This window comes from Neofelis nebulosa, chromosome 1 (assembly GCF_028018385.1).
Source record: "Neofelis nebulosa isolate mNeoNeb1 chromosome 1, mNeoNeb1.pri, whole genome shotgun sequence".
Lineage (NCBI taxonomy): Eukaryota > Metazoa > Chordata > Mammalia > Carnivora > Felidae > Neofelis > Neofelis nebulosa.
In genome coordinates, this window is record NC_080782.1 from 145,109,275 (window position 1) to 145,122,106 (window position 12,832).

At 48.0% G+C, this 12,832-nt stretch overlaps 1 long non-coding RNA gene across 1 annotated transcript; it reads right to left on the reverse strand.

Moving 5' to 3' along the window:
- Window positions 1-8,835: 8,835 nt before the first annotated feature.
- Window positions 8,836-11,397, reverse strand: LOC131483437 (uncharacterized). The gene is made up of 3 exons (XR_009247688.1): window positions 10,860-11,397; window positions 10,433-10,572; window positions 8,836-9,030 (listed from the first exon to the last, which is right to left on the reverse strand). It is a non-coding gene; the product is annotated as an uncharacterized LOC131483437 (long non-coding RNA).
- Between the last annotated feature and the right edge of the window lie 1,435 nt (window positions 11,398-12,832).

Genomic DNA, 12,832 nt, shown 5'->3' on the forward strand with positions numbered 1-12,832 from the left:
ACGGTGGGTCAGTCCCGCTGGAGCCCCCTAGGTGGCTGCGAACTGCAGAGTTGCCCCCACTCCAGGGACACAGAGGCTGGGGTTTTACCCACAATTCCTGGCGGAGAGCTGCTTCCAGGCTCATTAGCTCTGCAGGCCGTGTGAGTCCGCAGGACAGTGGCCACAGAGGAGAGCGGGCAGGGCCCCGGCACCGTCTGCCAACAAACGCCACTCTTCATCGTGCACGGGACCAGCTGGAGGCCGGGAGCCAAAACAAGCACCAGGAAAACCCGATTCCAGGAAGAGCCGGCAGCCCCGCGGAAAGGAAATGGCACTACCCGAACGCGGGGTGGTGTTTTGCTGGGCGCACCGTCCCCGCCCGGCACAGGGTCCTCTGAGACGATTTGCGATGCCTATCACACCATCCAGAAAGGAGCTTCCGGCTCAGCGGTGCAATGGTGTTCGGCGGGTAACAGGCGTGGAAAAGCAAAGGCCTCCTGGGACCTGGGGCTCATTAAATGCAATCCCATGTCTCTTTCCTTCACTGCTGAAACGCGGAAGCCCAAATCTCCTAAAAGCCCTAAGTTTGCAGCCATATTCATCTCTTTAATTACTGTGTCTGGTTCACTTTTATTTGCAATCATGGGAGCTTTTTATAGCCCTTTCACGTCTCTGTGCAAGGTGTCAAAGAACCCCGAAGACCCGGGATGGGGAGAAGGAAGGGAAATTCGCTCACTCAGGCCAGTAAACGTGCTACTGCTTTTTCTCTAGGTCGCTGAAAAGGTATTTAAGCTGCTCAAACCTGAAGGGAGCCTAAGCTGGCGAGGCCCTAAGGCCAGAAGGGTCACAGGGCTAAATGCATCAAAAGCGGGGCGGCCTCTGTACTTTGATGCGGAACCGGGTAGGTCCCAGCAGAACCTCCCATCAGAACCAACGGCTTCTTTCCGAAGGAGTGTTGGGCGGGCCAACAGCCTGGTTCTCTTTAGCCAATGATCTTAGCTGAAGGGGGGCACCATGCCCAAGGATCCCTCCCCTCCCTAGGAGTAACCCCAAGTTCTGTGTAGGGTATAAGCCCCTTCCACCTTGGCTCATTTGGGGCTTCTCTGAAGGATGCACCGATTCCAGAGCTCCCTGGGGCTGGGCCCCCCTGGTTGTAAGCACACGATTCATCCACTGCTGGTCCCTGCCTTTCCAAATGCTGAGAGCCATCCACAGTGAATGTCCTGCCTGCAAAGGGCTGTCTTGGGGAACCCAACCTAAGGCGGCCGCACATCCTGGATACCGTTTGCCATGGCGGATGCGCTGGAGCCCTGTCCACGTGTTTCTGGAAAGCCCTGTGTTAAGGAAAATGTGCCCAGGACAGGAGAGATGCGCTAAGGGTGGCTGGGAAGGCCCCGGATGCCTGGCATTCCCCTGCATATTATCCCAGTGTCTCACAGCGTTCTGAAAAACGTGTACGTTGAGAATGACTGAAAATGTCACTGCATGAAAATCTAAATTTCTGGGGTGCCTGGGTGGCTCAGTCCGGTTAAGTGTTGGACTTTGGCTCAGGGCATGATCTCATGGTTAGTAAGTTCGAGCCCCACGTTGGGCTCTGTGCTGACAGTATGGAGCCTGCTTCGGATTCTGTGTCTCCCTCTCTCTCTGCCCCTACCCCTGCTTGCACTCTCTCTCAAAAATAAACACTTCTTTTTAAATGTAAATTTATGCATTGTAAAATAAAGCATCAGGACCATCAAAAAGGTAACAGGACAAGTGAGAAATTGGGAGAAGGATCTGCAATCTATGCGACACAGTGATAATTTTCTTCATATATGGAGAATTCTTGAAAATTAGAAAAAGATGGGCCATCAAAAAAATAAAAAATAAAAAGGACAGAGAGGGTAAACTGAGTTTGCAGCAAAGCAAATGATAAAATGGCCTTTTCACCTGTACAAAGATATTCACCCTTACTCACAAAAAAAATAAATGTGGGGCACCTGGGTGGCTCAGTCAGTTAAGCGTCAGACTTCGGGTCAGGTCATGATCTCGGGGTTTGTGAGTTCGAGCCCCATGTAGGATTTTGTGCTGATAGCTCGGAGACTGGAGCCTGTTTTAGATTCTGTGTCTCCGTCTCTCCACCCCTCCCTAGCTCGTGCTCTCTCTCAAAAATAAACGTTAAAAAAAAAAAAAAATTAATACCACGCGATATGTCATTTTCAGGTAACAGACAAATCAAGATCATGAAGCTGAGCAGCACCCTGTGTTGGTGTGTGTGTTAGGTAATAGGTAGTCTCATAAAATTCTGGCAGGTGTATAACTCGGCCCAACCTTTCTGGAAGGCAAATTAGCAGTTTTAAATCCATGGCTCCATGGACTCAACAAGAGTTTGGCTCTTTCTAAGGGTTTATCAATCCAAACCATGTGCAAAGGTGTACATACAGGATTATTCACTTTCACATTGTTTATAGTAGCAAAAAAACCCAGAGGTCATCAAAATGTTAATCATTACACACTAAGGTAAATAAATGAACAGCGAACCTGTGAATAAGATGCTCCTGTGCCCTGCCCACCCTGCAAAGGATCAGTTCCAAGGCCCAACCGAAGCCGAGGTCAGGAGAGCTGGCTGTTCAGGGTATAAATCGGGCACAGCCCACCCCGGCTCCTCCCCGTGGGTTTGGTCAACTTGACCACCATGCTGGGGCCGGAGGGCTGTCTTGGAAACTGTTTTTGCAATGGACTGTGTTCCTTCTGACAAACACTGATATCAAAACACATTTTATCACCACTTGTATTTGAACAGATTATATAATTGGTTGCTCTCTCTTTAAGAAAAAATTACTTATAATGTAAGTATAAACTATGGTATTTGATTTTTGGATGTTCAAACCAATCCAAAGGAATTCTTTTTCCCAGTTATCTTGCATCAGAGAGTTTATCAAATAGCTTTCAGTCACAGAATGATTTAAAAGCAAACCTTCCCGAGGTTCATCCTGTTTGTTATGGTCTGAGGGGTCTTTATTCGCAACAGTTCTAAGGGTTTTATCTAATCTATGCCAGCCATAAATTTCTGTGGTAAGGGAGCAAGAATCTTTGGAGCAAAGCTCCCTTAAAATGTTTTTTGAGATATTCATTTCTGAAAAACAAATCAGAACTTGCAAACCCCAAAGCCTCAGAAATGTTCACCTGCTTCATGCTGGCAGGAGCAAAATTTCTTTTCTTTTTCCTTTTTTTGGATTCAGAATTCTTCACAAGCCCCTGGATGTTTTCCTGAGACAAAACTCCAATGGTGGGAGAGGAAGGCACCGCCCCAGTTCAGCTTTTTCCGCTGCCCATCCACCAATGCCTTGCTGTCCCTTCTACAGAGAGGTGTAGATGCCTATTTCCTAGCAGGTGTCATGGACACAGACACATTTTCCCAGTTCTGTGCTACACAGATTGCGCGGTCCTCTCTAGAAAAGTTGCCAAGGCACACAAACCCAGAATCACACGCCCGGATCTCAGATCCCTGTAACCCTGAACTAGCACAACCAGCTCACTGATGCACCTGTGGGGTGAAGCCTTCAGACGCTGCAAGAAAGGACTGGGGATGAATTGCACTGGGCCCTGTCGGCTCACTGCGTGCCGAGATGGCGGATGGAGGCACAGAGATGTTTCTTCATTTGTGCGGCCCTGCAGAGCAGCTGGGGGAGGGAACCCCATCTTACGGAGAACTGAGAAGCCAGCCGTGCTGCACAAATGAACGCCTGCATCATCAATCACCGGAATTTGAAACGGACCTTGGATCACGTGACGCACTACTCTCGCCCGTAACCTGCATATTGTTAATTGTTCTCGCTAACCGCATGAGAGAATCCTTGCTCTGGGTTCGGAGAGCCGCTCCTCTGTCAGGTCTCTTGGCAGCCGCAGGGCAGGGGAGTGTTGCTCGCAAGGAGGCTGGTAGCCACCTTGCTCTGCCGCGTCTCCTTCTGTCCTGGGCTCTTCCCTTCTAGCCCCCGCCCCTCCCCCCGCCACCTGCCAGCACACTCTCCCACGAGGCCCTCGCTCCCTTCAATCCCAGGCCAGGAATTTGCTGCTTGAGGCCTGGGAGCTCTAGGGGGAGGCAGCGCTGGTGCTGAAACCACAGCACGATGACGCGATTGCGCGGCCACTGGCAGGGAGCCCGCTTCTGGCTCCTTGGGCTGATGTTTCCCGGGAAGTAGTGCCAGGGACCGGTGGGGACGGCCCGTTTTATGAGGAGTCCAGGCTGCAACGTGGAGCCCTTCCAAGGCGTCTTTCTCATGTCCTTGCTACTCCTCTAATAAGCCGGGATTAACCCTAGGTAAAGCGCACTACGCTGGAAAGGGCCTGTAAATTCTCTCTAGAACCCTGGCCCCCAAATGCTGGCTTTGCATTTGGCAAAGCTGAACAAATGAGCAGCCATTGGCTTGCCTCCTCCCCACCACCCCACTCAGCGTGGGGTACACTTCTCAGGAAGCAGGTTTATAAAGTGGGGGTCCCTATACGGGTGTAACTGGATGTGGCTCTTGTGCCAAGTCAAACTAACGCTTGTTTTCTAGGACAGGGTTCCTCCGTCCTCCACCCACCCCCCCCCCCAGCACACCCCCCTCACTCCTTGCCCGGGCTGGCCTGGGGCGAGCACCCTGAGCAGTTCACAGGCTCCCAGGCTCAGCAGGACCCCACACTTGGTTTCAGGCTTTGCTGCCGCCATCTTGAAATTCTTAGCTTCTCTTTGAACAAGAGGCCCAGCAGTCTCATTTTGCAGTGGGCCCTGCAAATTAAGGATCCTGACCCGGAGGAAGCCATGCTGGGCAGGACACCCCCTCCTGAAACACCTCCTGGGTTTTGCGTTTTCAGAGGAGAGCTGTGGGCTTTCCAGTGTGGGGGGTGGCCAGGTTTTCAACACCTCACCACCTCTTAGAGCGACAGCCCCCTTGGTGAGATTTTTAAAACGCTGCAGAAATTAATACCTATTGCATGATGAGTCGTCTCCAAGCCCTGCTGTGTGTACTTTGCATTTTATCACGTAATCCTCACAAGAGCACGGCGAGGCAGGCACCATCGTTCCCCCATTTTAAAGATGGGGAAACGGACTCTCAGAGAGATCAATTTGGGTCAAATCAAACTCAGATGCAGTTAATTCCAAAACATGTAGTTTTAACCACTAGACCATACAGCTTGATTATAAAAGGAAAATATGTTCTCCATTTCATTGGCAGTAAGATTCATAACTGATGTGTTGATTGACTCTGAGTGTGGAGATGAAGGCAGGTTGGAAGGAGGAAAGTAATAGAAAAACATTCTTTTTCTACCCCCCCCCCCCTGCCCCCACTACCAAGCACACAGGAGGATATAAACTGATATTGCCAGAATGCCATAAAGAAACAAGACTCTCCTGTAATTTTTTCCTGTTCACTTTGGTCTGGGCTTTACTTTTAAGGCTGTTGGCTTGCGTAACTGTAAGCTCTTTTGGCTCTCGGACCGTGGGATTCATTATCCCAAAATGGCTCGCAGGCCTCAGAGTTCGATATCTTCTCAAATGCATTCAGCAGACCAAGGATATGCCCAGAATCCAACATCAGGGAATTTTCCACAATTATAACCATCATCATCGAACAACCAAAGCCAATGTTTACTCATTGCTATGAGCCAGCCAGTTTACATATATCAATTTATTTAATCCTCACACCCACCATATAAGGGAAGCATCATCATTGTGATTTTACAGATGAGGACACTGAGGCCCAGAGAGATGACGTAATTCAGTGAGATCACCTTGCTGGTAACTCTGGGAGCCAGGACTGGAATCAAAGAGCATACTCTTAACCCTTATACCACATGAAAGCCGAACATCATCTGTCAAGGAGCTGTCCTGAGAACAGAACTCTAGACATGAATAATCCAGAGTAGTGGGGCCTCCTGATCCTACAACCACAGTGACCGTCTGTCTTGACCTCCCCTTATTTATATACCACTGATGAAATGTGCACTCACTGGGAATGAGACCTGTCTGGACCCAGCCCAAGCAGCACTGGGGCTACATGGTTCTTTACCTATCCACATTAGATTACAGATGTCCATGACTCAAGAACATCATCTCCTTTAAGGTGCCTGGCTAGCTCAGTTGCTTAAGTGTCCGACTCTTGATTTCCACTCAGGTCCTGATCTCACGGTTCATGAGTTCGAGCCCTGCATCAGGCTCCATGCTGACAGTGCAGAACCTGCTTGGGATTCTCTGTCTCCCTCTCTCTCTGCCCTTCCTCCCCTCTGCCCCTCTCTCTCTCTCTCAAAAATAAATAAAAATTTTAAAATTATATCATTTCTGGGGCACCTGAGTGGCTCAGTTGGCTAAGTGTCTGACTTCAGCTCAGGTCACGATCTCACAGCTTGTGAGTTCAAACCCGCCATCAGGCTCTGTGCTGACAGCTCGGAGCCTGGAGCCAGCTTCTGATTTTGTGTCTCCCTCTCTCTCTCCCCCCCTCCACCACTCACATTCTCTCTCTCTCTCAAAAATAAACATTAACAAATATTTAAAATAAAAATAAATAAAAAATATCATCTCTCTCAATTTTCTAACTGGACCTACTGGGGAGTGATAACCAGTTAATCTAACATATACTGCTTGTGAAGCCACTAGCCTAAGGATAGAATTGAGAAGTGAATGGAGAAGACATTTCACGAATCCCAATACCTCTCATTTAATTTCTTGCTGTACCACCGAGACGAAGGTATCAGTATCCCCATTCTACAGACGGGAAAGCAGAGGAAATTTAGCAACTTGCCCTAAGTCCCAGTACAAGGAAACGATGGAGCCAGGGATTCAAATCCCAGATCACTAAAAACCATGAGCTGAGTAACCTCTCTGAATCCTGTGCCACAAAGCCCAGCATCAGCCTTACACAGGACTGCTTAGCGTCTTCTGTCACGGCATTAAACTGTGCTCCCAAGGACACGTTCAGCCCCCACCCCTGCCGGCCATGGTATCCTAATCAAAACGAGCTGCTCATTGAGGTTTTCTTGCCCCTGAAAAGGTTCTACACATTTTTTTTTCTCCCGACTAGATCATATTCATAATCATTTTAATGGGACGATTTCATGTTTATGAAGTCATAGCAACTTACCTTCAGCCAAACCTATCAGTCTTCTTTCTTCCTTTTCTTCTAATTCTGTGACTGTGGGAACTGACTACACTTTAGAAAAAGTATTGCCCTACATGCCACTAACTTTGCAGCTGCACATGTAGGTTACTGTTCGGGGAAGAAAAGCACTTTTAAAAAGAGAGCTTGTGCCCCTCTGTCCACTCACTGTCACACAGAAAACACCTGCAGGTGCACACACTCACAGACCCATGTGTGCCCACTCATGCATGTGCACACAATCACACAGGCAAGCCCATAACGTGTGTGCGCGTGCACGCGCGCACACACACACACACACACACACACAGATTGGCTCACTCCCTAAGACTCACTGACTGGGCGTTGAGGTTCTTGGAAAGCAGGCCATTCAGGTAAACAGTGTTCTTTCTGGAAAACCGTCTCTGCCCTCTTTGCTAAGACACACCCACTCCTGGCTAGAAGCCAGCCTCAGGGACTTACCTAGTGTATTTTATTAAAACAAAGGCTACAGTCACTTTCCAGCAATGACTGCAGGGTGATTCCACACTGTAAACAGAATCTGTATTTACTGAGCCACATTTTTTATCCACTGGCAACTTTTTTCAGACATGTTTCCAGTTTTATTTATTTATTAAGTGTACTTATTTTCAAAGACAGAGAGAGAGAGGGAGGGAGGGGCAGAGAGAGAGAGGCGAGGGGACAGCGAGCAAGGGAGAGGAGGGAGAGGAGGGAGAGAGAATCGGAGTGGGCTCCATGCTGTCAGCACAGAGCCCGACATGGGGCTTGAACCCACAAACAGTGAGATCATGACCTGAACCGAAACCAAGAATCAGACGCACCACCCAGGTGCCCCAGACATGTTTCCAATTTCAATCTATTATAAATATTTATAAAAATCAAAAAATCAAGAACAATTATTACTGGGAAGTGACAATTTTCTTTATAAAGGATTCACCATGCTTTGAAAGAAGACTCTTGGTGCACACAAAACACGGCTATCAACAACATTTAACTATACGCCTGGCTTTTCAGGGACTTCCTTATCACATAAAGCGTGGGGGATGATCACTACTGAACCCACAGATAATTAAAACTGCAGGTTCTTCTGAACAGACAAACACAATGCTGAAAGAAACGTCTTTGATTTCAAATCAAAAATTTTAAATGCGTTGAGTAGAATTAATTGGTTGAGAAAAAGAAAGGGGAAAGTTGCCTCAGAAGGCATTCAGAAATTCCAAAGACAAACTCAAGGAGGAAAAAATAGATGTCACCTGCAAACCTCCAAACATGGGGTCTTTTCCTAAGTCTTGCAGTCTTGAGGCTTCCTCTATACCCAAAGTCCAAATCCCTTTTCTCCCTTCACTGCCAGCTGGCCCCGAGGTCATCAAGCAGTGCTAAATATAGGCCAGCCTCTTTTTGTGTTTCTTTTCGCTTCCTTTCGCATCCCTTCGCTGGGGACACGGTCATGTTTTAGTCCAGAAGAAACCCAGGCAAAATTGACCATTTTTCTTGGAAAGTGTATGTGTCTAATTCCTAATTTTGCAAGAACCAGGCAGCGTAAATTTAGTTTATTAAAACATGCATTTAGCACATTTGCCAGAGTGGTGATATTTATTCCCCCTGAACTTTAAATCATCTTGGACGGTGAAAGAGATCTTTAATTATGTATAGACGCAGGACAACAGAACACAACACACTGGGTTTCTTTCTTTAATATATATTTCCCAAGAGCAAGAAAATGATAGGTTAAGCATTTAACGTGCTTGCAGACTTCATTTTATTTCCATCAAGTGCTGGAGTTAAGTCAAATTTTCATTCTGACATTTAAAAAACCTCCACTATAGGAAATACATAGGTTTAAAATTGGCCTGCTGTTTTTCCATTGGATTCAGGAGGAGACTAGGAATTCGCAAGAATAGGCTTTTCCAATTTTCCACGGCATCTGACCTGACATCTGGAAATAGCCAGAGAGAAATAACTGTGCATGTGTGAAGTGTTGTGGACTTTGCCCAACCCCTTTACATACAGCATCTCATTTTAAGCCTCCCCACAACCCTGATAGGAGCTTAACAATCCTCTTTTCTGATCTATTTAACAGCAAAAGAAAAAAAAAAAAATCAAGGTCTGGAGGAGTTGGGCAATTTGACCAAGGTTTCACAACAATGGGGGCCATTGGCAACATGGCCTCCAGTGTAAGAGATTTCTTAACAGAAGACTCCCATGGTGGTGCTGGAGAGTTCAAGGCTGCCTTCTCCTCCTCCTCCTCCTCCTTCTTCTTACTCTTCCTCTTCTTAATTTATTGTTTTGGGGGGAGAGAGAGCACAAAGGAGGGAGAGGCAGAGAGAGAGGGAGACACTGCTGACAGCAGTGAGCACCACGCAGGGCTAGCGTTCACAAACCATGAGATCTTGACCTGAGCCGAAATCATACGCTCAACCGACTGAGCTACCCGGGTGCCCCGAATTATCAAGGCCTTCTGAGGGATTCTGGAGGGAACCTGCGAGGACCTCCTTCACCCAGCCTCCAACAGCACCTGCAGTGACTACCCAGGAACCGCCTCTCCGCCAGCCTTGACTCCCTGTCAATCCCAGCCATCAGTGCGATGACCAGAAGTGCGGTGCTCAGAATGTGCCCTGGGGCTGGTTATTCTGGGATCAGCGAGCAAAGGTGCCATGAGCACCGGCCACCGTACAAGTGCAGGGAATGAAGGTGTCACTTCAGGGTCGGTTCCGTGACTTTGCTTTCCATGGTGGGTGACCTGAAAGGTGCCTTTTTTACAACCTGCCTTTCTCTCCTGAATATTTCCACCACACATTATTACTATTATTATTATAATTTGAGAGCGAGAACACGCATGAGCCGGGGAGAGAGAGAATCCTACCTAAACAGGCTCCACGCTCAGCATGGAGCCCGACACGGGGCTCGATCCCACGACTCTGGAATCGTGACCTGAGACAAAAATCAAAGGCCAGAGGCTTAACCAACTGAGCCACCCGGGCGCTGCCCACCACACATTAGTTCAACTTCAGATGACTGGCTGCCTCTTCGGAGTGCAAATCCTTTTCGTTGCAGGGGTGAGGGGTGGGCGTGGGAGCTGGGAGAGGACAGGCAGCACACTGCATAAGTTATATTCATTAAAACCTTAATTCCACTGCCTTTCTCAGATTCTTTATCAGACCTGGCAAGGGTTCAAACTGGGAGCTGGTGGAAGCTGGTAGAAGCGTCCCCACAGAAGTGTTTTCCTGTGCAGGCTCTGAGGTCAGCAGTGCCTTCAGCTTGACCGTGCTAGACAGAGCATTGGCTCCCCTGCGCACGACCGGCTCCCGTACTCCCTCCCGAGGACACCCACCGCCTACGTGAAGGCAGGTGTCTCAGGTCATCGTCCGGCTGAACTCTAAGTCCCTTCCGCCCAGGACGTGGCATTGGATATTTCCTGTTGAGGGCTGAGCCACAGGGAGGCGACAGGCTCAGATCCAGAGAGAACGGGGCATCTTCTCTTTGGAGTAAGCAAAGCAGTAAAGCGAGACTCAGAAGGGGAGGCTGCCAAGGGAGAAGGGTTACTGAGATACAATAAAAACACGCTTGACAGTTTTGCTTATAATGGAGCCACCACAGGGAGCTTTCCGAGTGCCCACTGCTGCCAATTCGCAAAAAGACTGACCCTTCAGCATGAGACCTCAGTGGAAAGAGAAGGTCCCTCACCTCCTGGCACAGGGCAGAAGGGTAGACTTACCTCCTAATCCCAGACTCGGGGAGTACGCGACCTGGTCAATAACCTCCTACCCTCTGCAAACGTGTTCTCATTTGCTTGCTCCCATCCGCACTGCCTCATGACAAACTGTCTCTTTGCGGAGTCCCCGGTCCTCCGCTGCCCTGTACTTCGCAGAGAGTCTCTCTCATTGCTTCTGATCTCCTTTTTGATGAGCTAACCCCTTTGCATGTTCAGATTTGTTTTTTGTGTACGTTCTTTTCAAACTGACGAAAAGCAAAGGGACAGCAGGGCGTTCTTTGATTTCTCTCTCCTGCACATGGAAGATGAATTCTCTGTGTGTGTTTAGAAGTGATTTGCTTCCTCCCAGATTTTATTTTCATGAGGTTAAGAAAGCAATTGAGCAAGGAATTAAGGATCCCAGGAACCGCGACTGTGGCCGTGTATTACCTACATGCCACTCTCTGCTTGTGTTCAGACTGGGTTCACCAAGCAAACGGAAGCATCTTTTCTTGTGTCCTTCTCTTCACGTTAACATGTGAAATTACACTAAGGGACAAGATTATCGTTATGTTATCGTTATTGTTTACTTATATCTGCTTTGTTCCGGAAACAATTTAAAGCACCATTATGGGGGCACCGGGGGCGGTGGGGGGGGGTAGGGCGGGCTCAGTCGGTTAAGCATTTGACTTCGGTCCAGCTCGTGATCTCGCAGTTCGTTCAAGCCCCGCATCGGGCTCTGTGGTGACAGCTTGGAGCCTGGAGCCCGGAGCCTGCTTTGGATTCTGCGTCTCCCTCTCTCTCTGCCCCTCCCCTGTGTGCTCTGTCTCTTTCAAAAATAAATATTTTTAAAAAATTAAGCAGCATTATGTATGAATTTCTGACCTATGTACAGGAGCAGTTCTATTTGATTTTTTTAGCAAATCCACTTTTTAATGATTGATATGTTAATGATGTGATTAATCCATTGGGTTTGATTCATTTAGATCGTCATTTGCGTTTCATCAAGATGTTTTCTTTTTTTTTTATTTTTTTTTTAACGTTTATTTATTTTTGAGACAGAGAGAGACAGAGCATGAATGGGGGAGGGTCAGAGAGAGAGGGAGACACAGAATCTGAAACAGGCTCCAGGCTCTGAGCTGCCAGCACAGAGCCCGACGTGGGGCTCGAACTCACGGACCGCGAGATCATGACCTGAGCCGAAGTCGGGTGCTTAACCGACTGAGCCACCCAGGTGCCCCTCAAGATGTGTTTTCAAGGCGATACTTGATGTCCTTCTCAAAATGCTCCATTTCTCAGCATGGGGAGCCTCTATCTTCTATAAGCAAACAAAATCTGCACCACAGCCTTCTGACTGACAGGAAGCTGAAATCTAAGTATGGGGAGGTTAAGTAATCCCACCAAGGTTTGCAGAACACTGGAGAAGCCTGCTTTTCCTTATGCCTATGTGTTTTCTATAAGGTACATTTCTCTATAAGATACACAAGTCTGGGGCACCTGGGTGGCTCGGTTGGTTAAGCGTCTGACTCTGGATCTCAGCTCAGGTCATGATCTCATGGTTCATGAGTTCAATCCCAGCATTGGGCCCTGTGCTGACGGCATGAAGCCTGCTTGGGAGTCTGTCTTTCCTTCGCTCTGCCCCTCACCTGCTTGTGCTCTCTGTCTCTCTGAAAATTAAAAAAAAAAAAAAAAAAAAAAGATACACAAGTTTGTACAATTCCTCAAAGAAATCTAGGAGACAATAATCACCACCTACCTCCACAGCAGGCTGAAACAATGCCCTGAAAGCCTCGGGCCCCAAGCATAGGCTTTCTCCAGCTGGTAGAGAAAACTGTGCCCAGGAGCATCCTTTTAGGACACCCCACAGTCAGGATGTGACCTTCTGGGCATTCCGAGTAGGTATGTTGAGTTCATACGGAGTTGAGTTCATGTGAAATAGAATGGTTAGGCCAGAAAGGTGGCATGTGTTTTTAATAGGACACAGAACATCAAAAAATGTTGAATACACAGTGAGAAAACTGTTCTCTGCTTTCCTTTTCATTTTCAA